We start from the raw sequence: 22,481 nt of genomic DNA, 5'->3' as shown, positions 1-22,481 counted from the left end.
ATGGTTTTTAACACTTCTATTTATTTCTGCATTTCCATAATTTAACGCCATTTAATGATTGGAACAGGCATTGTTTTTTTTCCGTGCTGCCACCGTTCACGTGTAAATGTATATATTTGTATTACCCCAGGCATTCCGAACAGAAATAGAAAAATAAAGTCAATTTGGCATCTGAGAGAGAGAGAGAGAGAGAGAGAGGGAAAATAGATTTCAAAATTGGGACGGAGAAGCAGCGTGAACACAAATATATTTTTGTTTTTCGATTACAAAGCGCATTTTGGATATGCGCACCACTTAAAAAAAATAAAAGGCTGGTGTGCCTCATTTAGGAGGCACCCCAGAGAGTTAAGCACTGCCTTGGGCGGCTTGTTCTGTTCTTGCAGTGCCAACAAGTTCTTCCTGTTTTTATAAAGCAGGCCCATTCAGAAGCACATAAGTACTTTCCTTTCTATCAAATGAAACAGTATTACAAATATATTTTCAGGCATAAAAGTTTTTGCTTTGAAGTATACGATGTGGACCCAGCGAAAGAGCCAGTGCAATTCCTAGATTTCCTCCGAAAAATACTGCATTTTACAAGTTGCAGACCTTTAAAAAGAGAAATTGCGTGATCTTAAATGAGAAGGAATTAAAGTAAAAATTGTGTCGCCTTCATTGAGCTATGGCAGAAGAAGTGCTGCACATTCCATGGAGAAGCTGAAGACTGCCTTACAGGTAGCAGTAGAGAGTTATATAGGTAGAAACAAGTGTGATATATAGTTTATTAACATTGTTGACCAATAGGAAAGGGTCAGACTCCAGATCACGACTATAAAATGGGTAATACACTCTGCGGGCCTGCTATATTGTTTATGCCATGCCGTCTTAAATTATAAACACTGGTATTTAATCAGAAGCACAGGGCAAGGCGCAGTGAAACTCAATATTATTAAATAAGACGTGTTAGTGCGACTCCCTGCTTTCTCTGTTAAGGCCACTTCCAGGTATCTTTAACCTGGACCAGGACAACAACATTTCATGTGTCCTTTGCACTCTGTTAATACAAGTGTGAATGGAAGTTTGTCAATGTGCATCTTTCCAATAACATGTTTTATTGGGCCACATTTTTTACATTGGCGTAGAATACATAAAGATATCCATCCATAAAGATGTGTACATATGCAATATATACTGCTTTCCACAATGCAGATAAGGACTCTAGGAAATGCCATCATTTAAAAATACAGATTTGATGAGATGCTCAGTATCTGGGTGCTCAATATACATTAATAGCTCCTTGAAGTCTGTCTTTCTCAATCCTTTGCTGGCCTCTCGATTGATTGACAACAGTCGACATCAGCAAAATGCAGTCATCGCCGGCTTCCTTCTCCGGAGCCAAATGATTGCAACCAAAATGCAAATCTTGTCATGGCTCAAATCCCGCCTCATTAAAACCCTCCCCAAGTAAGTGTATATCATGGTTGGGTGACTTATCTTTCTGATGCAGCAGTTAAATACAGGCGAGGAGGCAGGTCCCCTTGTTAACCCTTTGGGAACTGCTGGATCGCAATTGTGGCAATGCAGAGAAAGCATATGGCCAATATTCACCCCCAAGTATTAAGAGGGTGACTTCCTGCTGTTAATGAATAGTCCCACCAAGAAATCATCCAATCACTGATGGCTATGATGTCAACAGCCAATAGAAAATTCTCCAATTGTTACAGTTGTTAGTAAGTTACTTGAGTTGGGGAAAAGCTGAAAAACCCAGTTAAGCACGACATTCATGTTTCGCTGTTATCGTCAGCCCTCCAATATATTGTATTTTGAGAGCCTTAAAAATACCAAATGGTATGGAGATGTCACATGATGGTCAAACGAAGCTCTTTTGAGAAAAAAACGAAAAACATAGATATGATTTGGAACACGTAGTGTCTTTGGCAGCCTCTGAAACAGACATCACAGGTGGAAGCCGCGAGGGGAGTAGGGGTCCTTCTGCTACAATAGTCTGATGGAACAAAGGGTCTGTCTCCAAACTTGCTGTTTGTCAAAAATGTTTTTCCCTATCATTGGAAAGGATTCAGTAGGAATAGATTATTTGTATATTAGAATATTAAGTGAATACTTAGCAAGGGTTTGTCTTTCAAATAACAAGGTAGCGCCAATATGGAATTCTCCTCCAAACAGCTGAGGAAGAAGTTGCATTAATTTATAACATTTTTATTGATTTTTTTATAGTACTAGCAATAAAGAGGCAACTGGTGGTATCAGAACTTTTCACCAAATCACTGTGGACTTTGCAGTACTCCTCTGTTCCTGTTGAACATATAGCAATCGCCACTGTACATAAACAAATTGCCTCACTCCTCAACATGAGTAGTTTGACCCTGATATTTCCACACAAACCTACGGTGCTGAGTCCATTGTCCCCAAATCCTCGTGTGAGGCTACACCTATTAAGCGCTCATAGGTCAGATGTGATAGGCTCTCAAGCATCAACAGGCTTGACACATAAAGAAAAAAAGCCCTCCTTGAAGTGAAGTCGCACACTGCAATATGTCTGCTATTAAGGGGCCCGATGGACTGATCTGACTCTGTTAAATATATGGTTGGGGTTGCTTAGGTGGAAGGTGTCATGGTCATGCAGGCCCTTTAATAAAGGCTGCAAATGGCGTTAGTCAGCTAATAGATGCAAGTCTGTTACTTGCGTATTGTCCAACTTTGCAATGCTTGTGTCTATCGTTTTCCCAGGAATGCGCATTAAGCAACATGCAACTCTTACCATCATAGCCAATCATGAAACAGTCATGTCATCGGAACCGGCTTGCTGCTTGCAATTACCCAATCATAGCATTGCATTTCCCCTTCATTCTCACATCAGCTTCATTATTGATCCGTAAACATCCAATGTTGTAAGCTTTCAGTAACGCCTCTAGTGGCCAGCGAAAGAGCCATTCATTTCTCCTGTAGTCCAGTTAAATATCAGTGCTCTTGCTCCAGTGTTCCACCAGGCTGCTTTTAGCCAATCCTAAAACTATTTGTTTGGTCCAATGGGTTTTCCCACTCCAATGTCCCATCAGGTCGTGCTTCGTTAAGGACACAGACGTCCCGTTTCAAGGTGCCATCAGGTAGATAAAAGCCTGTATGCAGCTTCTTTCATTTTCTTCCACCCGCCCCCTTAAAATCTCCACTCTGTTCTATTTTCTGCTCACTCTCTCTCTCTTCTCTCTATATCCCTTGACTTTGCATGGTATTGCTTTTAAGTGATCCTGCATGTAATGTTATGTAGGAATTCCAGCACGCAAGCATAGCATTGACATGCCTTCAGTGTGTGCGTTCTATCCAGAACCAACAACAAAAGTACAAAAAAATCTCAACCTGTGCACTGCCTGCGTTTGCCACGCCACACACACCGTTAAAGCACCAGGTCTGTTTGTTGCCATTTCCTCCTGTTGGAAACATTTTTTTCTTAGCAAATGCCTTGTTCGCTTTTGTGTGCTGTTTGCGGTGTGTGTTGTCCGTGCTTTTCTGTGTGCGCTTTTTTAAAAACATTTATTTAATGTTTGCATTTATTTTGTCTGTGTGCAAAGTCTGATTTTGTTATCCTTCCTCTTGGGCTTTTTTCCTCTTTTTTGTTTTTGTTCTCTTTGCTCTTCCATGACGGATGTCTCACCTGTTTTCCATTTTGTCGGATTGCCAAACCTGCATTTCTGTAGGTCGAAGTAAAGGTAGCCCTTTTATGTTACATTATTTTCATTGTCTGAAACGTTCAAGTCGTACTTGAAAATTTTACTGTGGTCAATGGTTAAAGTAAAATGTAAAATGTAAAATGTTTCTCATTGTTATACCTATCGGATGTTATGATTTTGTGTTGTTCCTTTTCAGGGTTGTCCTAGAAGAAAAACTGAAAATCTAGAGGGTCTCTTTATGGCTGTAGACTAATTCGAAAGTTTGTTACACCTGACATGTGACTTAGACTTTCCTGGCTCTAAAGGTCCTTTAAAAATTGACAGACTGCCAGCAAATCCTAGAAATGTTTGGGCCAATGTGCTTTTTCAGGCCATGAGATAAACTGCTATACATCATTGTGGATAATGCATACAGATGACTTTTATTGAGGGCACATAGGTTTTGAATCAATGCCTCAAATGTTTCACAACATACAAATGCTCCTTAACAACAAAGGGGGGTAGCCAGGGGAAAATAAAATAGATGTGGTATTCATCACTTTATGGCTTATCATATTATCAGTTGTTGGATCATGCCAAGCCATGAATAATTGTTTGCCAAGCAACATAACATCCTCATTCGCTGCCAAGTGCAGGAAAATGACTGAGGGTGTTTGCTTAAAGAGAAATGTTCTTGTGTTGCTGGCGGTCTCACAGAGTGTGGTACTCAATTTCACATACTACACTGGCCATCTGAAGCAAATTTTGATGTGGATCAATTTATTCACCACTCAGTTTTTGTTGCAGTTAAGCTTTGTCACCTTGCAAAAAGTAGTGGTCCAATACGTGAGTGTCCTGGAAATGTCCTCACACGTGTTTTGTGTTTTTGTCATTCCTCAGCGAAGAATATTCTTTCCAGGGAGGAGGGCGGCATGTATGATGTTTACGTATGTGATGAAATACGAACAAAATGTTGTGCATCCCACCCACTAAAGCAACCAAAATACAGTTTCCGTACTACTCAGAAGGATCCCTCGTTAATGCCTCAGAGAATTGTCTTCTTTCAGATCACCAAGGTCATCCCTCAGTGCTCTATGGAAGATGCAGCTCAGTTTACTCACAATTCAGTACACCTTATAATTCATCCTACTTACATTTTAAACAGATGAGCTGTCAAATGCTTGCTCAGTCATACTGGACATGAGGAGTGACCAAGGACTGCGATTGACACAGTGCTAAGGTAGCAAACAGTAGTTTGCAAATCAAAGGACATCGGAGTGGTTGAAGCAACACTACAGAAGTAGGCAGACTTAACTGTGGCTGCCGTCTAATTCTGCCACTCTATAATCCTACCATCAAATAGATCGTACCTTTCATTAATAAAAAGCAGAGTTTTTTTCCGGGTGATATGTGCACAGGCATGGGAGTTGCTACTTTCTACCTCTATTGCAGTGGGGCTCCCCACTATGGAGAGACCTCTACAGTGGCCCCTGATTCTAGGAAACATGTGACAGGTATTACAGGAGGCTGTAGGGAGTCCACATAACTCTTGCTGTAGGACTCACGCTTTTAACGAGAGCTGCCAAAGACAATAGGTCTGGCTTTATCTTGATGGGTTTAAGATAATTTGTATCACGTACTGAGAACGTACACATACCGGAAATACTGCTCTAATGTCAGCACGCACACTGGCTGATAATACACACAAGATATATGTGTGGCTACAGACAAGTGTAATTTTACAGAGTGGTATGCCGTCCAACAAGGTTGCTGTGCCGTGGATGGATCAAGAGCGAAAATACTGAGGAGAGAGGATATCAAGTTTTCTTTTTAGCGGTATTTTGAAATAATATTAATGTTTCTTTCACATGTAGCACCTAAACAAAGAATCTGCTTTCAGTCCGGGAAGGAGTGTTTTGATAACATCCAATCTGATGCTCTAGCTAAGCCAGAGGCAGAAGAAGGGATTCTTGTCCAGGCTCACATTCTGCCAGGCCACTGTAGTTACTGTGTACTTACGAAATTTGAGTAACATATTCTCCCATCTCACTGCTTCCCTGCTCATACAGTTACACTTCGAATTTGTATTACCTTCTTTCATATATTAATATTGATCGTTGCCATCTTTGTCATTCCCTCCTATCTGCCTTCACGACTTCCTGTCACCTGATAAGTTAATCAGGCTGACTTTGCCATTTCCTGTCACGTGAATGCCAAAAGGCATTCCATAAACTCTCCTTGGCTGTTTTTTGTCACGTGTTATTTAGTAAACTTCAATCAGCCATCCTTTATTGCCACTTGGCTATCGGTACATTCACAACTTTCTATCTCCCAATATGACTGCTCCCGTTTTACTCCTAGCCTTCATGTGACCCTGACACTCACGCAGTCACATTGCACCTTTTTAAAACACGTCCACAATGAATCCCCATCCTTCATCTAGTGCATAGTAACCAGTGAGCTATTAGCCCCTGTCATGTGCGAGGTATATGCACAAATCTTTAACTTGTTCATTCATTCCTTAACCCTGGTCGCCCATGGAAAGTGAACAATCAATGGCTTCTTCATCTTCGGTGTCTTTCACGTGTGGCTTTTTAGGGCCTGTAGCCAAGGTTTATCCAAATGGGAAATAGAACGCCAATAGCCAATTATGAACTTAGCAGAGACGGCGGAGCTCGAGGAGAGCTAATGAAAAAGCGATGCCTCCATTAAGCACATGTCTGCATCTGGAGAAGACTACGTGTGTCCGCGTGCTCCCTCATCTGCATATGTTCTTCTACAGAAAACCTTCTTGGTATTTGCCCAGAGAAGTCTGCAACGTTTCTGAGGGAATTCAAACAAATTAGAATTACACGGTGTGGTAGCCCTGACTACCTCAGTCCTTATCTAGGCTAGCATTTTTTAAATGTACTTTTTTGCTAAGTCTTACCCTTGTGTAAAGATCCTGCACCCGAGGCACTTAAGGACCACTAAACCGCAAGACCACCTCAACACACCTTACTTAAGCATCTTAACATTAATTTGAGCATTTGAAATATTACAATTGCACAGATTTGGATGATGTAAGTACTTTACTTGTGATAGCTGTGCTCTGATTGGTTGTCATGTGTTTGGTTATAGGATTAATAAATACAACTGTCATATGCAGAGTGGTTTATGTCAAAGCAACATATTTCAATTAGTCCTAATCAGGGTTTTTTGATCACTGTTTTTTAGTTTTTCGTATATGGCACCTATGAAGTTCATGGCCAACATGTTGTTTTCCATATTTACTTTAAAGGTTTTAATACAGCCTGCTTCAGCCGTTGACTTATTTTGCTTCAGAATATCAGCCATTGGCTTGAGGCATTGTCAGTCACATCTTAAGCCCAGTGCGCTATTTTAGTCTCACCACTTTTCTATTGGCAGATCGGGTGGGGGTGTCCTTCTGCCTCCACTGAAATGCAGGAAGGGTTGTTCTACAACTGAAATCAATCAGCACTGGAGAGCAGGTGCCTATAAAAATATGTAAAAATTGATGCTACAGTAAAAAGTGTTGTTTTAGCTTCTGTAAACTCTATTTTTGAGATGCTTTGTCAGCTCTTGCTCCACAGTGCTGCAGCACTTGCTAACTGATTATAAACTTGGTGGCCATCTTGAAACAGTATTCTTTATCCTCTATTACTGCTTTACCATTACAAAATGGCTCCCAGTATATAATCTGTTGGCGAGTGGCCTACCAAAAATGGATTCTACTGAAAACAAAGCAACCTTAGTGTCCATTTTGAAGATGTTTTTTCTAAGTTTGCTTTGGGCAAACAAGAATTGGCAAAGCCAATAAGTTTGACCTTTGTCCAGCATGTGCACTCCAGATACAAATATCATACATTCATCAAACATGTTGGCTTTGCCAATGCTTACTTTGTTTGTGGTATAGGACCTGTACTCTGAACACCCTTTAACACATTGGATTCATTTGTTCACTTTTGCTCTCATTTGCTCGAATTTGTGTATGTTTTGATGAGGATAGTCAGAATTACAGCCCATGAAAGTCTTTCAAATTTCTCATTGCCATTTAAAATTAATTTTACAAGCACTTTTTCTATGTCCTCGAATGCAACTTTTCAGTCAAATGTAAGCTTTTAAAAGCATCATCCCATGAAATAAATGTGTATTTAAGTTTTATAGCGCCGATGCTTTAGAAGATGTTTGAAAAGGATACTTGAGCATAATGGTTCATTACTCTTCAGCCCTACAAATTAGTTTAAGGCACAATGCTTTTCTTTAATTACAGGGACCATTTTCTGAGTATTCAACTCAAAATTACATTGGAAATATATACCAGGTTATGTGTTTCGGTTACATCAAGGGGTGTGAATTGATACAATTTGCTTTGTGACTAATTGTTCATAGGTTCTGTGTAAATTATGATTTCAGTGCCACCCAGTGCAGCTTTGTGTGGGTGGCAGTTCTATGACCTACATTTCTATTTTCTTCCACAGTCTCTTTTATGTCGGTACACAAAATCACCCTACCAATAGCCAACCACAGCATGGTCTTCCGGCAAAATTCCCCAGGGAAGGTGCTCTTGACAATTGCGTGTACATGTTGTGCCATCTTTGACTTAGTCCGCTACACGTGCCCTGTCTTTTTTTTCAATATTTGTTTTCAGTATTTGGAGCAATGATTGACCCTGAGGTCTACACCTTTTAAAATTGTATCTACCTACAAATATGCATTATGTCTCTTCGCACTGTGTTAAGTTGGGACTCATTTTCTCCCACCCCCCTTTCGTAAACAGGTAGATTGTTTTTTCTCTCATACTAATCAGGGTTAGTTTGCTAATGATTTTCGGGATAGAGGTGGTTGTAAAAGGCAGCAGTGTGAAAACTGACCACAAGATGTAATCCAGAAGTGTGAGAAGTTCAAGTAACTTTCGACTTTTCAAAATGTTGTGACATTCAAAGCTTTAAAAAAGCGTAACAGCCTTGGTGACCCTTCACAATGGAAGGAAATCATTCCACAGGAGAGAGTAGTTGCGCACAGTGGGTGGGCTACGTCCCGTCCCTAGCAGTCCTGTTCTCAAAGTCGCCCTTTTAAACATGGGCATCATTTATCGGATTGTGGTTTATTGTACCAGCACCAACAGATTTTCAGTACTCAGTGCTCCTCCCATAATGGGCGGGAAATCATCACCGCTCGCAGGCTGAACCTCGCTTCAGGTGAAATCAGGAAACCCAAGTCCAACTTTAAACTTTGTCCCCCTCTATTGTAAGTATAAATCAATCAGACAATAAACACACATCAAAAAGAAATAGGTTTAGGGCAATAACCAGTGGCCGATGTGCCTGGAAGCCCATAAAAGGTCAATAAAATAGGAGCAATACGCTTAGGCCAGATCTGCAATTTAAAGAAAATGCTACTTACGAACCTGTGCAAAACCCAGCTTCATCATTTTTATTCTTGCAAGGAAGTCTGAGATCTATGGTATACAGACCGGCCTCAATTGTGTAAGAATGATTGTCCTTCCATGGGCCAGCATTTTGATACACATACTGCACATTAACAGTATATCATTTGAAATCATGATTTATTACGCTTTTCCCAAACATGTTGTCTCTGTTCTGTGTGTTGATACTATAGAAGGCTGTTCTGTGTTACAAACACTATACCTCATACAATTTTGGATCATACTTTATCATTTATACTTCATATTAAGGCTATGTTTATAAAGTTCTTATGTGGCCCATCAGCCCCTAAAGCCCTTCCCCCTCCCTACTGCCACCAAGTCACAATCTGGAATTATTAGGTTCTAGTTATGTTCGTGGCAGGATTCACATGGCAGCAGGGCGCTGGCTAGACTGTTACATCATAAAGCGGATTACTACTTAAATACTAACATGAAATACTTATTAAAGAAAGATGTGGAATTGGGAATGTGTTGCTGAGCCCCAGCAGACTTCATTAACTCTACCTGCAAAATGCAAATCCTATGGATTAGCTCCTGTAATTGGACAATTGCGAATCGGATACGATGTAATTATGCAAGTAATAATTAAAACGTACACGTGGATGATGAGACTCTAAATGGAACGCAGTTGCTTGGGATAACTGGTGTTTAACTGAGCAAGAAATGAGTTACCCAAGATTACATGCAGTGTCTGTGCGTAATAGTGGTTGTGACCAAAGGTTCCTTGTGTCATACCCGTTCCCTTCAATATAGGACAACTACATTTTCAGCACTGAATCACACCTCCTGCTGCTGGACCACACATCATGCCTCTCAGTCACCCCTTCTTACGCAAGACACTCCCTAAAACACTTCCGCCCACTGCACCATATCAACACTTACTGAACTTCACATGGCCCTTAGTATAGAGAATATCTCACAAGATAAACTCCTTCAACTAGATAATATCTTCTTTTAATGAGGCAGCCCTCCTTTCATAGAACCATTTCACCTGACACTCAAAAACACTCCCCTAAGTGGATCCCTCATCTCACTCAACCACATGTCTCTTTACAGGACTGTACTTCCTCCTACTGGGCAGCTTCTCTTTTCACTGAACCATGCCTCTTCTTGTTTATTCATGCCATTGTGGCACTGGACCATACCTCCGTTGATTGGACCACATCTCTTCTCACTTGAGCCCAACAATTTCTACATTGCATCCACTTGGGCTACACCTATCTTGAGAACAACTGAATTATACAAATTTTTGGACTGCTATGTTTTCCACATAATTATGGATTTGCTGTATTTGCCAGATCATACATCATGTGCTGCGTAAACTAGAGATTTTAACAAAAAATTGTGTTTCTAGTTCAAAGAGCTCAAAGTTACTAAAAATGGTAGCATCCCTTGCTGCTGCTAATTGCAAAGCACTTAGCAAAATTTTACTAGCCACCTTTCTCTGGCTGCTTGTTGTTCTTGGGTGTCCGGTAGGTACTAATGGTGTGAAACATTTGCCCAGATAATGCTGACATGTGTAAGAATGACAAAATAATGAGGTACTACCATCACACAAAGTACTGTGCCTGACGTGCTTTTCATGCCGCATAATTTAGTCAATACTGCTGCATAATGTGGCCTCCCACTACTGCATGATTTAAATGGTACTCCCTACTTTCCATCTCAGACATTCCCTGTCCAGTCCCAGCTATCACCAGAGTGCATCTACTTTCACTAGACTACCTCACCTTCAAGATAACTACACATTTACAGTGAAGGGGCTTTTTAGATCCTCCCTTTGGACCAATGCACACACTAAGATGGAATGACAGGAGCTACAATTGTACACGCAATTGGGTTGAGTTTTGATGTAAGATCAGGGGCACAGTTTCAGGGGTGTGTGTGGGTTCTGGAGTGTTAGATCCCTTAATACATATATTATTTAGTAATCTGCTGAGTATGAGAGCTCCGAGTCGGGTATTGTGAGGTATCAGTTGTATTTCTCCAGGTATTTTCACATATTTCCACATACTGACACTTTGTCACCCCCGTCTCTCTTTCTAGAATATTGATTATTTTACAACATATTTTGTTTCTTCTCACTAACAATACGCACTCCTTTCTCTTCCCACTGCCCCATAGGCCCGCCTGTGTGTTGTCTAGTTTATTTTAACAGGATATGCCAGGGCGATTGGTGGAAAATCTGAGGGTCACCTCCCCCTCCCAAAATCGTACTCGCCAAGACAGCCCCTGTGAGAGATTTGGACACGCTTGTTTCTCTGGGAGCTTTCGGCCTCTGCCGTTTGAATTTTCCGTTAACCACAGTCCCGTCCTCGGCCTGATTGCTATTAAGCAGTAATTACTACTGCTCGAAACACTTTGTTTCTAAAATGAAGAGGGGCTACGGCAGAAAGGCCTCCTCCTGCTTTTTGCTTTACGTCGATGCCTGCCTCTTCACTTAGGTACATTATTACAGGAGATATTTGGGATACGCGACAGCGAGAGCTCATAGGCATCTTCCGCCCGTGCTCCCACTTTCGCCTCGCGTAATTCTGCAACATAATTGTCCATCGCCTTCTCCACGCGTTCAGGTTCCTCTTTGCATAAGAGGGAATATTTAATTAGAGGTATTCAAATGCTTCTTAGCAGTTCTGCGGCTTTGGGAGACGCAGAATTAGAGTGAGATGGTGAAACAAAAAGGGGGCATATGTTTGGTAAAAGCCTGGCTAATAGCCCTGTTATATGGGGCTGTGATTTTCGAAAATGCTTCTCCTTTCATTAACATTTCCGTGCAGCGCGAGGGTCGAGCCGCTGGTCTCGCGAGACAAAGCTTCATGGCCCAGGAACAATGGCTGCCGAGCCGGGGTCCCAGAAGGCCGCTTGGCCCTTGCCCCGCTCGCTTAATAGGCGGCTAACGGCTAATTATTACCACCCTTTGGGCAAGTTAATTTACTGTCACTTTTTCAAGAGACACAATTTCTCTTCTCGGGGCTCTCTCGTTTTGGCAAGACTGACTCCCGCCTCCCCTCCCTGGCGCGCAGAGGGAGCCTATTCAATTTGACAGCAAGAATGAGGCATCCCAGCATGGGGGCAAAGAGGGGGTTCAGTGCGAGCCAGCTGGTAATGAATATATATAGGAGGCTGATGCTAATGCCAGAGTGTGCTGAAAGTGTCTGCGGACGTACTTTTGTTTGTTTACACGCGTATTTCTTGCCTTGTGACATTTTGAAAAGAAGGCACTGTACCTTTTTTTTCCAAATATGCAATTGTTTATATTTGCATGGATAATGGAAATGGCCTTTTACCTGGTTTTTGATGTACAACATGATTCTCAATTCGCCGTTCACGACCGCAATGCCTCAAGCGAAGACAGATATACTTATGAAATCTACTGAATGCGTATATTTTACCACAGTGAGAGGCAGAGGTGGGTAAGCCAACAAATAAACGGGAGAGCCGAGCCAAGGGCCTGGTTCGGATCTTAGCACGAGCTGAGCCCTGAAAACGTTTGCTATGTGGATCATTAACCAAACATCACACAAAATTGATAAAACAAATTTAAAAACCTTTATTTCTCTAGTATGTGGAACCTTTGACATTAATTCGACACAGTATAGCACTACACTGAGAAGAACTTTATGAAAAGTGACTATTTTTAAACATGAACCTTAAGTGAAGTAATAGGCGAGACAATTACCATGTAGACCCTGTACTGGCCCATATTTTTAAAGAGAAATATTCTTTATGTTGAGGCTTTGTTTTTACCTCTCTGTGCATGTTTCAGCACTTTTTATGTAGCATAGACTCGACCTGAAGGTATTAAGGCCCTCATTCCCGGGTACGACGGAAGCACTGCCAACAGGCTGGCAGTGCTTCCTGGGCTATTCTGACCGCGGCGGTAAAGCCGCGGTCAGAAAACCGGGTCCGGCGGTTTCCCGCCGGATTTCCCCCGGTTGCCCAAATCCGCCATGGCGGCGCTGCAAGCAGCGCCGCCCTGGGGATTCTGACCCCCTTCCCGCCAGCCTGTTTCTGGCGGTTTTTACCGCCAGGAACAGGATGGTGGGAACGGGTGTCTAGGGGCCCCTGGGGGCCCATGCACTGCCCATGCCACTGGCATGGGCAGTGCAGGGGCCCCCTAACAGGGCCCCAGCCTGCTTTTCACTGTCTGCCTAGCAGACAGTGAAAAGCGCGACGGGTGCAACTGCACCGGTCGCACACCTGCAACACCGCCGGCTCCATTCGGAGCCGGCTTCAGTGTTGCAGGCCTCTTTCCTGCTGGGCCGGCGGGCGCTACCTTGGGTAGCGCCCGCCGCGCAGCGGGAAAGTAGGAATAGCACCAGCGGTCTTTTTGACCGCGGTGCAGACAAATGGCGGTTCCCGCCAGGCGGGCGGCGACTCCCTTGGAGGCATGCTTCATCATTGGGTTTCCTCCCGTTCTGCTGTGGAATGGGACTTGCTACGACTGACAGAATACGTGGGAGCACTGTTGTAGTTTCATCAATGTGAATACTGAGAGGGATAGGAGTGGTGGGGTCTTAGGTGAGTTAAAAATACCTGCCTCTGGATGGTATTACTAATTTAATATTTCTCACAGGGGCGGTATGGTTAAATTGGAATAATATGAGATGTAGCCGTGCCACCACAAAAATGTCCACTTATTACATTGACAATGCACACACAGTGAAGGTTTACCAATGGGTTATCCTTGAACATCACAAAGAGATTAAGAGCGAATCCTTCCTGTTCGAACGAGAACAACGTTGGGTTTTTAAGTTATGCACACACCAACATGGTCTCAATGAGAATATCCCCTTGGGCCAGTTAATGCAATACTAACACCTTGTTAACCCGACAAGCGCGGCGCTATAATAACAGCAGACCACCTCTCCCTTTGACAACGCTATCAATATACGCAATGTTATCCTTTTTTATATCAATGACTAGTCTTATACCGGCAGTCATATTAATCCAACTCCCCTGAGAAAGTAGAGCCCTCACCCTCTCTTTCCCCTAAATTTGGATTTCCGCACTAAAACAGACACTTTTGAGGGACACCTAAGCATGGGGCCCTTGCAACCCTACCTCAGCACACTAGAGACCGCCATTTGGAAGATTAGTGGTCTGATGTCATGTGCGTCAACAAGTTGAGACGCGTCAGCTGCAGTAAGCTTAAAAACCGGACTCCCATGGGAACCACGATGTTTCCTGCCCCAGGGAGGTAAGCATTAGGCAGAAAGCGGGAGTGTCACTTTGATGAAGTAAGTGCGCTTACCTCTTTTTACATCATGCAGTAGAAGTGTCCATTTGGTGAGTCAAATACCCTGCATATATTTTCAGGGTGACTACAAGCACACACCCCTCCCAGAGGATGTATGATACAAAAGCATAGACACTGAAAAGTAGGTCAGGCATACACCACGTGTGTTTCTTAGAGGTGCCTCACGTGTTAAAGTGTATTTGCATGTTTTTCTAAGTGTAGTATGTCCTGTATTTGTCTATTTTATGAGATTCAAAAGTGCTTTTTCCTACAAGTGGGGTGGGGGTTGTAGTGGCTCCTCACCCATAAGGAATACAAGTAGTAACCTTTAGTCGTTTGTTTTCCACAGGTATTCCAGAAGGACATCATTACCATTGCGTATTACTTTACTTTAGTTAAATGTACCACACCTTACCACAGAGCATTTAATGTTAGTGCTTTCACCAGTGGTAGTTAATCAAGGAGTGACACTAGGGAGTCCACTTTGATCCTGAAGAAGAGTCTAGGGGTTGACTCTGAAACATGTAGACCAATTAGGAGGCAGGGTACATAATATACCCCACCTCCAATACCCCTTTTTTAACCATACCGCCCCTGTGAGACATATTAAATTAGTAATACCATCCAGAGGCAGATATTTTTAACTCACCTAAGACCCTACCACTCTTATCCCTCTCAGTATTCACATTGATGAAGCTACAACAGTGCTCCCACGTATTCCGTCGGCCATAGCACACCCTGTTCCGCAGCAGAAGGGGAGAAAACCCATTGAAAACTGCCACTTAATGGTTTCCGTGGTGCTAACCACTCAATGCTGTTGTTTAGAATGGGACAGAGTATAGGTGGTCATTATGATTTTGGCAGTCCTGCCCCACCACGCCAGCAGTGGTGGTCAGGCCACCGATAGCGTGGTGGGGCAGGACCGCCAAATCATGACCGCGGCAGTAAACTGGCTGCATCACAGTTCACTGCCTGTACAGCCAGGGGGGTAGGACAGCTTGGCCGAAGGTTGACCTCCTTCGACCCAGCGGACCACCTAACACCGCCCCCGTTATTATGAGTATCCTTTCTGCCAGGGATTCAGTGGCGACAGCCCCGCCACGAAATCCCTGGCAGAAAGGATACTGGTGACAGGAACACTGATTCCCTCCATGTAGGAGGCACCCACAACCCTGACCCCATCAGAAGCCCTTCAGTCCCCCAAGCAGCGAACCCCCCCTCACCCCCCTGTACTGACCCCACGCCCCCGATCCCCGTACTTACCCCTGATCCACGCACGCACACACCACACTTACATACATACACGCACACATCCACGCTCACTCATTCACACACACATACACAGATGGCCATGACACCCTTCACCCACGCATACAGGCATTCACACAAGCACACAGACACTTGCACACACATGCAAACAAACACACACAACCCTACCTCCCCTGTCAGACGATGACCTTACCTAGTGGGCACGGTGGTCATCCGGGAGTGAACGGGGTCCAAGGCGCTTGCTCCGCCGCCCGCACCGCACCTACACAACACTACCACGCCATTTACTATGTTGTAATACAGTGGGTGGTGTTGTGGTGATGTGGCAGTGGCGGCGGAGCAAGCTCCACTAGACCGTCAACCGCCAGTAGGGCTGCTGGCGGCTTCCCCACCAAATAGTGGCGGAGAGCAGCCAGCAGTCATAATATGGCAGTCTTATGGCAGCAGTGACTTCGGCGGTCTACGGAATAGACCGCCGAAGTCATAATGAGGGCCATAGACTGGATCCCAGATAAGCACCACCATTTGTGGCTGCTCAATGTGTTGGAGATGTGTCCTTGAAAATCTTAGGCTTTCATTGACAGAGTATGGATATAGTCCAGGTCCTAGGCAAGTGGTGAAACCGTAGAAAATGTCACAGAGGCAGTAACTTCCCAGTCAGTGACTTCAAGTGTGTCAGCCATAAATTCAGTAATCATGGATTTTGATTAATGGTCTTGTGGTCCTAATTAATGTATGTTTCTGTGTCTGGTGAGCTGACTTTCTAGGCCTGCGTTACTAGGCTGCAATTTAATTAATTAAAAAAAAGCAGCAATAAAGTAGTAGTGGTATAGTTGTGTGATTCGCAGTGTTTTCCATGTAATTGTAGATTTTCCATATCCCCTCTGGGTCCATAGTATGCTGCATGACTTCCAGATTCTAAGGGATGCTACTTCTATCACAAACAGATCAAACATTCAGTAAGTGGGGTACACTACATGATACACAGACCCAACACTTTACAATAGCTCACTGGTTAGCTTTCACTTGCCTTTTGCTCTGTTTAAGCACCTAAGTGGTGAGTTTTTTGCCAATATGATGTTAACATTCCCACTCTAGAAACTTAGCTGAGAACTTTTGTACACAGCATTAAACAAAACCTAAGTATTTCAAATGGAATGGAAAGAAATATTTCTTCTTTTTCGACAGTAATGTTTTATGGCACTATTATTAGAAATGCATCACAGAGTATCCAGTACACCAATTTTTTCAAGAAGTTATAATTTAGAAGCATTCAAACATTTATATCTCTTTTTAAAGACTGATGCCTGGAATTTTAAAATAAATCAGTCCTATATTAAACATGTGATATACATTACAATAACACGGGACTAGTTCTTCTTTGAAACAAATAAGCCCTTCCAAAACAAACTCAGACTTAACCCATAATTAAAGTCACATTTTAAAACCAGTTCAGGATATGTAAAATAAAAAATTGCCGGACACATAGTTTGCGTATTTAGGTTTGCTTTCTGTTAAGTGCAACATTTTGTGTATTATACCATTTACCACCACTTTTGGAGTAGTGTTACACACCTAGTGTTTCTATGCATTAATAATATTTTGAATGTGATCTTTTGCCTGTGCATAGTTGTGTTTGTTAGGAAGCCATGTTATTTTCTATAGCATTGGTGCACCCTTTATATCACTGGGAGAATAGATGTCACAACTCGAATATAATGCCACACATTGTACATCATAATTTGCCCTTCAGTGCACACTCTACCACATAAATTGACTTTCCTTGTCACCTCATTTAGTTAATTATGCTGCATAATTTAGTCATACACTGCCGCATAATTATAGTGGTCCTGGGAATAATGCACTCTAATTTTGAGCTATAGATTTATCAGACTCACATTACACACATCAGAGATTCCAGCTGGTCGCCTCTTGGATTTAGAAGCCTTCTCTTTTGATTTCCCGACATTGAAAAATGTTGTTATAGTCCTCACAGCTACATCCTTCCTGTGCTAGAAATGCAGGGCAGGCCTTTAGCATGGGGGAGCTGGTCCCAGGCACAGGGCACCAGTATTCGGAGGGGCGCATGTTGCTGTGTGCATTAAGGTTATGCCAACAGCAGCGCCCTTCTCATCTTGCCCCAGCCTTGCCTTGTTCCTGCCTGTTCATTTCTGTCTGATTTGCTAATTTAAAGTGGTTTTAGTTCTTCATAATCATACAGCGGGAGATGTTTTTAACACCCCATTAGTGCCCTTCCTTGTCCTCCCTTGTCCCTCACACCCCTACTGACACATCAACAAAACTGTCATCTGCGTGATTTAGGTGAGTTGGGAGAAGTCCGTTCAGGGGCCAGTCACTGCTCATCCAGGTACTGACCAGTGAACACAAAAGGAACCTCCTGCTGCCTTATTCAATTCACTGCCATCCACAAGGGCCCCAAATTTCTCTTCGCCCACGTCCAGGGACTATCTTAGCAAAGGCCGGCTCTGTAGTCATTGTCACATATGCTTTAAGTTATGAGAATGTAGCATCTCTCTAAACCAGTGGTTTTCAAACTTGTTAATGCCGCGCCCCCCCAGTGGGAAAAAATAAATCATAGCCCCCCCCTCAGAATTTTTCAAAACTATTCTATTAAGTTGTCAATGTTTAAATAAGTTTAGACTTACCTAAACATTGCAGTTAAGTTCTGTTACCTTTTTAAAAATGCAATAAACATGTTTCTGCTTTAAACAAAGTATTATTATCTGCATAATCTGTCTTTTGGCCAGGGCATGGTGCCCCCCTGGGATCACTTGAGGCCCCCTAGGTGGGCCCGCCCCCAGTATGAAGACCTCTGCTCTAAACTGATTGGGCTAAGGAAGTGTGCTGAAAGTGAATGTGGAATTACTGTTTGTTTACTTCACATTTTTTGGCTTGAGATATTCCGAAAGCAGGCAGTGTACCTTTTTTCAAATATGCAATAGATTATATATGCAAGGATAATGGAAACTTGCCTTTTACATGGGTTTTGATGAATGCATGTGGCCGACTGGAACCAGAAATGTTTGTCAGACAGAATGCAAAAACCTTCCACATGATATGTCTTGTGGACCAGACACAATTCACAAAGCTCTGCCCGACTGCCAGCTGGAAACCAAAGAAGAACCTGTGGTGAAAGCAGAAAGTGCTGTGTGAAAATGTCCCTGAGACCTAAGGTTTGTGTCAGCGCAGGTTACCTCTCTGGGTCTGTTTGCCTGGTTGCTAATTCTGTGCCTAGAAGCCTCTGTATTTTGGATGTGATGCTTCATATGAACCTTGGATGTTGAGGTCTCATAACTGAATTCTGGAAGAGCGAACTCAGCATTTCATCCTGAGGCAGTCAGTATAATGAGTAACTCTGATCGTGTCGTTCTTTGTTAGTGTTTAAAGATAGGATTTATTCTGTCAGAGGTTCTTTGTAGAATAAAGATTTTTTTATAAACAGCATCAATGATTAAATCGAATGGAAAGCAGATCAAGAACGTAAATTGGCAGGGTAAGACTGGAGTTAGCATCAATAGCAATTTAAATGGGTGCCAGAGACATGTCTGGGGTTGATTTGTGCTGTACATTTGTCTCCTGTGAATCAGTAAGATGTGAACAGGGGCTTCTGCCAGTCTGGAACCCCTGGACCGTGCAGTAATCGGTGCCAAGCTCTGACGCCATGTTCCCAAAAAAACACATTACTCAGAATCTGGCACGAAACTCTGAGGCATCTATCAAGTCATACTGCAGGGAGCGAACCATTCATCATCAGGGTGTATTGAACATAGAGCTTCTGAGACACTGTGCCACCCATGTCCTGTGACATCATCTGTTAGATTTAGAGTGAGAAAGGAGGTGGTTGCACGTTGGATCTGTGCCTCTTGTTGGACTCTGAAATTAGCTATGTACCTGGCTCATACTTCACATTTTACCAGCAGATTTGTTGCTTGAATCTTCCACATTATATATCTTAGTATAGTATTCTTGGCTGCATGTTCTAGGTCATACGTATGGTTAGGCTTATATGCACGCTATTGTAGGTCATGCTTGTATTGGGTTGAAATCATCTTGAGGTCTTGCTAAGGAGTGATCAGAAGTTTGTAATGTTTCCTGCCTTGAATCTGTCTTAGCTCCTGGAAACGATTTTGCACATTGCAAAATAATTTTTGCATTAATCAGTTCCAGCCAAGATGTAAATTGAATGCAGACTTAGGGCCTCATTAAGAGTTTGTTGGTCCCACCGCGGGACTGCCAAACTTGCAGGGAGGATTGCACCTCCATGGCAGTGGCATCCCCCCTGCCCAATTACAATGTGCCTGACGGTCTGACCGGCGGTAGCATTGCAATAGAGCGTTCCCACCAGTCAGTCCGGCAGGAACAGTGCTACAAGATATCACTGAGCTCCCATAAAGGAGCCCCTTCACTGCCCCGCCACCGACATGGGCAGTGCAGGGCCCCCTCGTGGCCCCTAACACACCCACACCACCAGCCTTTCCATGGTGGTCAGACCACCATGGAAAGTCTGGCAATGAGAGGAGTTCTAATCAGCCAGGTGGTGCTGAGTTCAGCGCTGCCCTGGCTGAGTACAGACCGCTGTCATGCTATCGGGAACCATGTTCCCAGGGGGGATGGCAGTCTCCTGGTGGGTCCGCCTGTCAGGGTTGTAATTGGGCGACGGACCATCTGGTGTGCGGCGGTGTGACCGGTGACACGAGTGTGGCGGTCCTTCGACCGCCACACTCTTAATGAGGCCCAAAATGTCTGCAAGTTTACCTTTCACAGATTTTTTCTATGCATGCTGGCAAATGTAGGCAGGATTTGTTCACAGAGAGCTTACCTTTTACAACATATACTTCTTCAAAAGCCACAATTTTCACAGAAATACCTTAAAAGTATAAGGCTTTAGAACACCGTGAAGATGCAAGGGTTCTTATATATCTTCATGTCTTCACGAAGGTTGCAAGAAATAGCTTTGCATCTTCACACACCCTACTCCTACTGTATATTTTCACATCTGTCATATATAGACTGTAGTTTATCATCTTGCTGTGTTCATTTGAAATTTCTATCTCCATGTTGGAAACAACAGGTATAAATAAGCTAATTTGTATTAACATTTGTCCATTTGGCATTTGCACATAAAAAATACAGAAGTCAGATAGATACTTTGTAAGTTGTGAACTATAATAAGTTGTGTACATTAACCCTGGGCATTGGTTTCTATAACTTTTCTGTCTGGCTGGTGTTGTTGGCCCTTTATCTGTGTTTTGCATTGAAATTACGCCACTGCAAGACAGGTACCACCTTCATGGATCAGCACAATTACTACCCAGAGACAGATTTGTTGCTGGTTGCCTTTTTATTATGGTACATGCCTTAATCCTTTTGCTATGTGGTTAAGATCTTTAGCAATTATTATTCAACTGTAAGATATTAATCTATATCTCTACTTATCCCTCTACAGAAATAGGGTCATGTGAAATGTGCATTTCACCCAGATGGGTTTTAAGGGTAAACAAAACTTTGCAAAGAGAGCATTTTTTGAACTCCACAAAATGTCATCTGTATATATTGAAATTTTCAAGCAGAAATTTGTATAGGCACTGCATCCAGTCCATTTACTTCAGTGTCTAGTGTGCAAATATTTGGCTTTATGCTAAAGGCTATGGGAATAAGATGTCCCTTGCGCCCAATCCCACTGCCCTTCGAACAGAGCACCGTGTATGGCATTTGTACATGTGTAACATGCACTGTGCTCAAGTTGTATCCTTCACCTACAGTGTTTCTCATCTCCAATGAAAAGAGCATTTTGTAAAGCTTTTGGCTGTGTGAAGCAGGATCTGGGTGCCCGTAGTGGCCTTTTTTCACCCCATGCACCAAATCCCCACCCTCACAGTACAGCCTACTGTGCAAGGTCTTTACTGTATCTATGAACCACCAGCCAAAATCTGTACAAATGTAACTAGCGCTTTTTTGGTTTTGTTGTACACCAAGTTCCCCCAGTACTCTGTGCCCTTTTTAGCACTGATTATGTTTTTTTCTGTACAAAATAGAAGTAAACAAACTGTAAAAAGGCTTCTTAAGCACTGTCTTTTATTTTGAAATGATCTCAGTGATCAAAAACTGTTGTTTATGAATACCATTTCTGGATTCGTAAATCTCATCCGTTTACGTTTTCTATCGTAATCCAACTTGTAAAATTGTTATTTTTGTATTAACCTCTCCATAAAGAGAGATACATGTTTATCCTTTTGAGGCTTTTATTTAAATAGGAAATATAAATAATTGAATGTGAACTCGGGGTGGGTACAACTAGGCTCCTGTCAAATGTTTTTTCCATTTTTATCTAATACTGTGCACAGAGAGGGACTTCTGCCCCTTACTTCTGCAATCAGATCTTCAGCTCTCTAGAGCAGGGTTTCCCAAACTAGGGATCGCCCAGGTTTTATGATGGGTCAGGAAAGTTTCAGTAATGAACAAAGATGCCTTTAAATTCTGTATGTATCATGTCACATTTGTAGCACTTCAAATAAAGAGGTCAAACGTCAGGCTAAATCTTCTGACAAATTGCTGCTTATGTTTTTTAGGACTTTGGGCCTGATTACAACTTTGGAGGAGGGTGTTAATCCGTCCCAAATGTGACGGATATACCACCCGCAGTATTACGATTCCATTATATCCTATGGAACTCGTAATATGGTGGGCAGGATATCCGTCACATTTGGGACGGATTAACACCCTCCTCCAAAGTTGTAATCAGGCCCTTTGTGTTTACAACTCCTCTCACCCTGCAGTCAAAGAAAGCAAAGTAATTCAATCTTGCTGTGGCATAAGGAGTGTGATAAGAAAGGCTACAGTGTGTCATTTTTTGTAACAC

General features: G+C 42.8%; 1 protein-coding gene across 28 annotated transcripts in view; it reads left to right on the top strand.

Annotated features, from left to right (window-relative positions):
* Positions 1 to 22,481, top strand: part of NRXN3 (neurexin 3) — a 1,990,994-nt gene that overhangs the window by 185,866 nt on the left and 1,782,647 nt on the right. The window lies entirely within an intron of this gene.

This window comes from Pleurodeles waltl, chromosome 9, assembly GCF_031143425.1.
Source record: "Pleurodeles waltl isolate 20211129_DDA chromosome 9, aPleWal1.hap1.20221129, whole genome shotgun sequence".
NCBI classification, from domain to species: Eukaryota; Metazoa; Chordata; class Amphibia; order Caudata; family Salamandridae; genus Pleurodeles; species Pleurodeles waltl.
The sequence above is the reverse complement of the archived record's forward strand: the minus strand, read 5'-3'. Positions and strand labels throughout refer to the sequence as shown.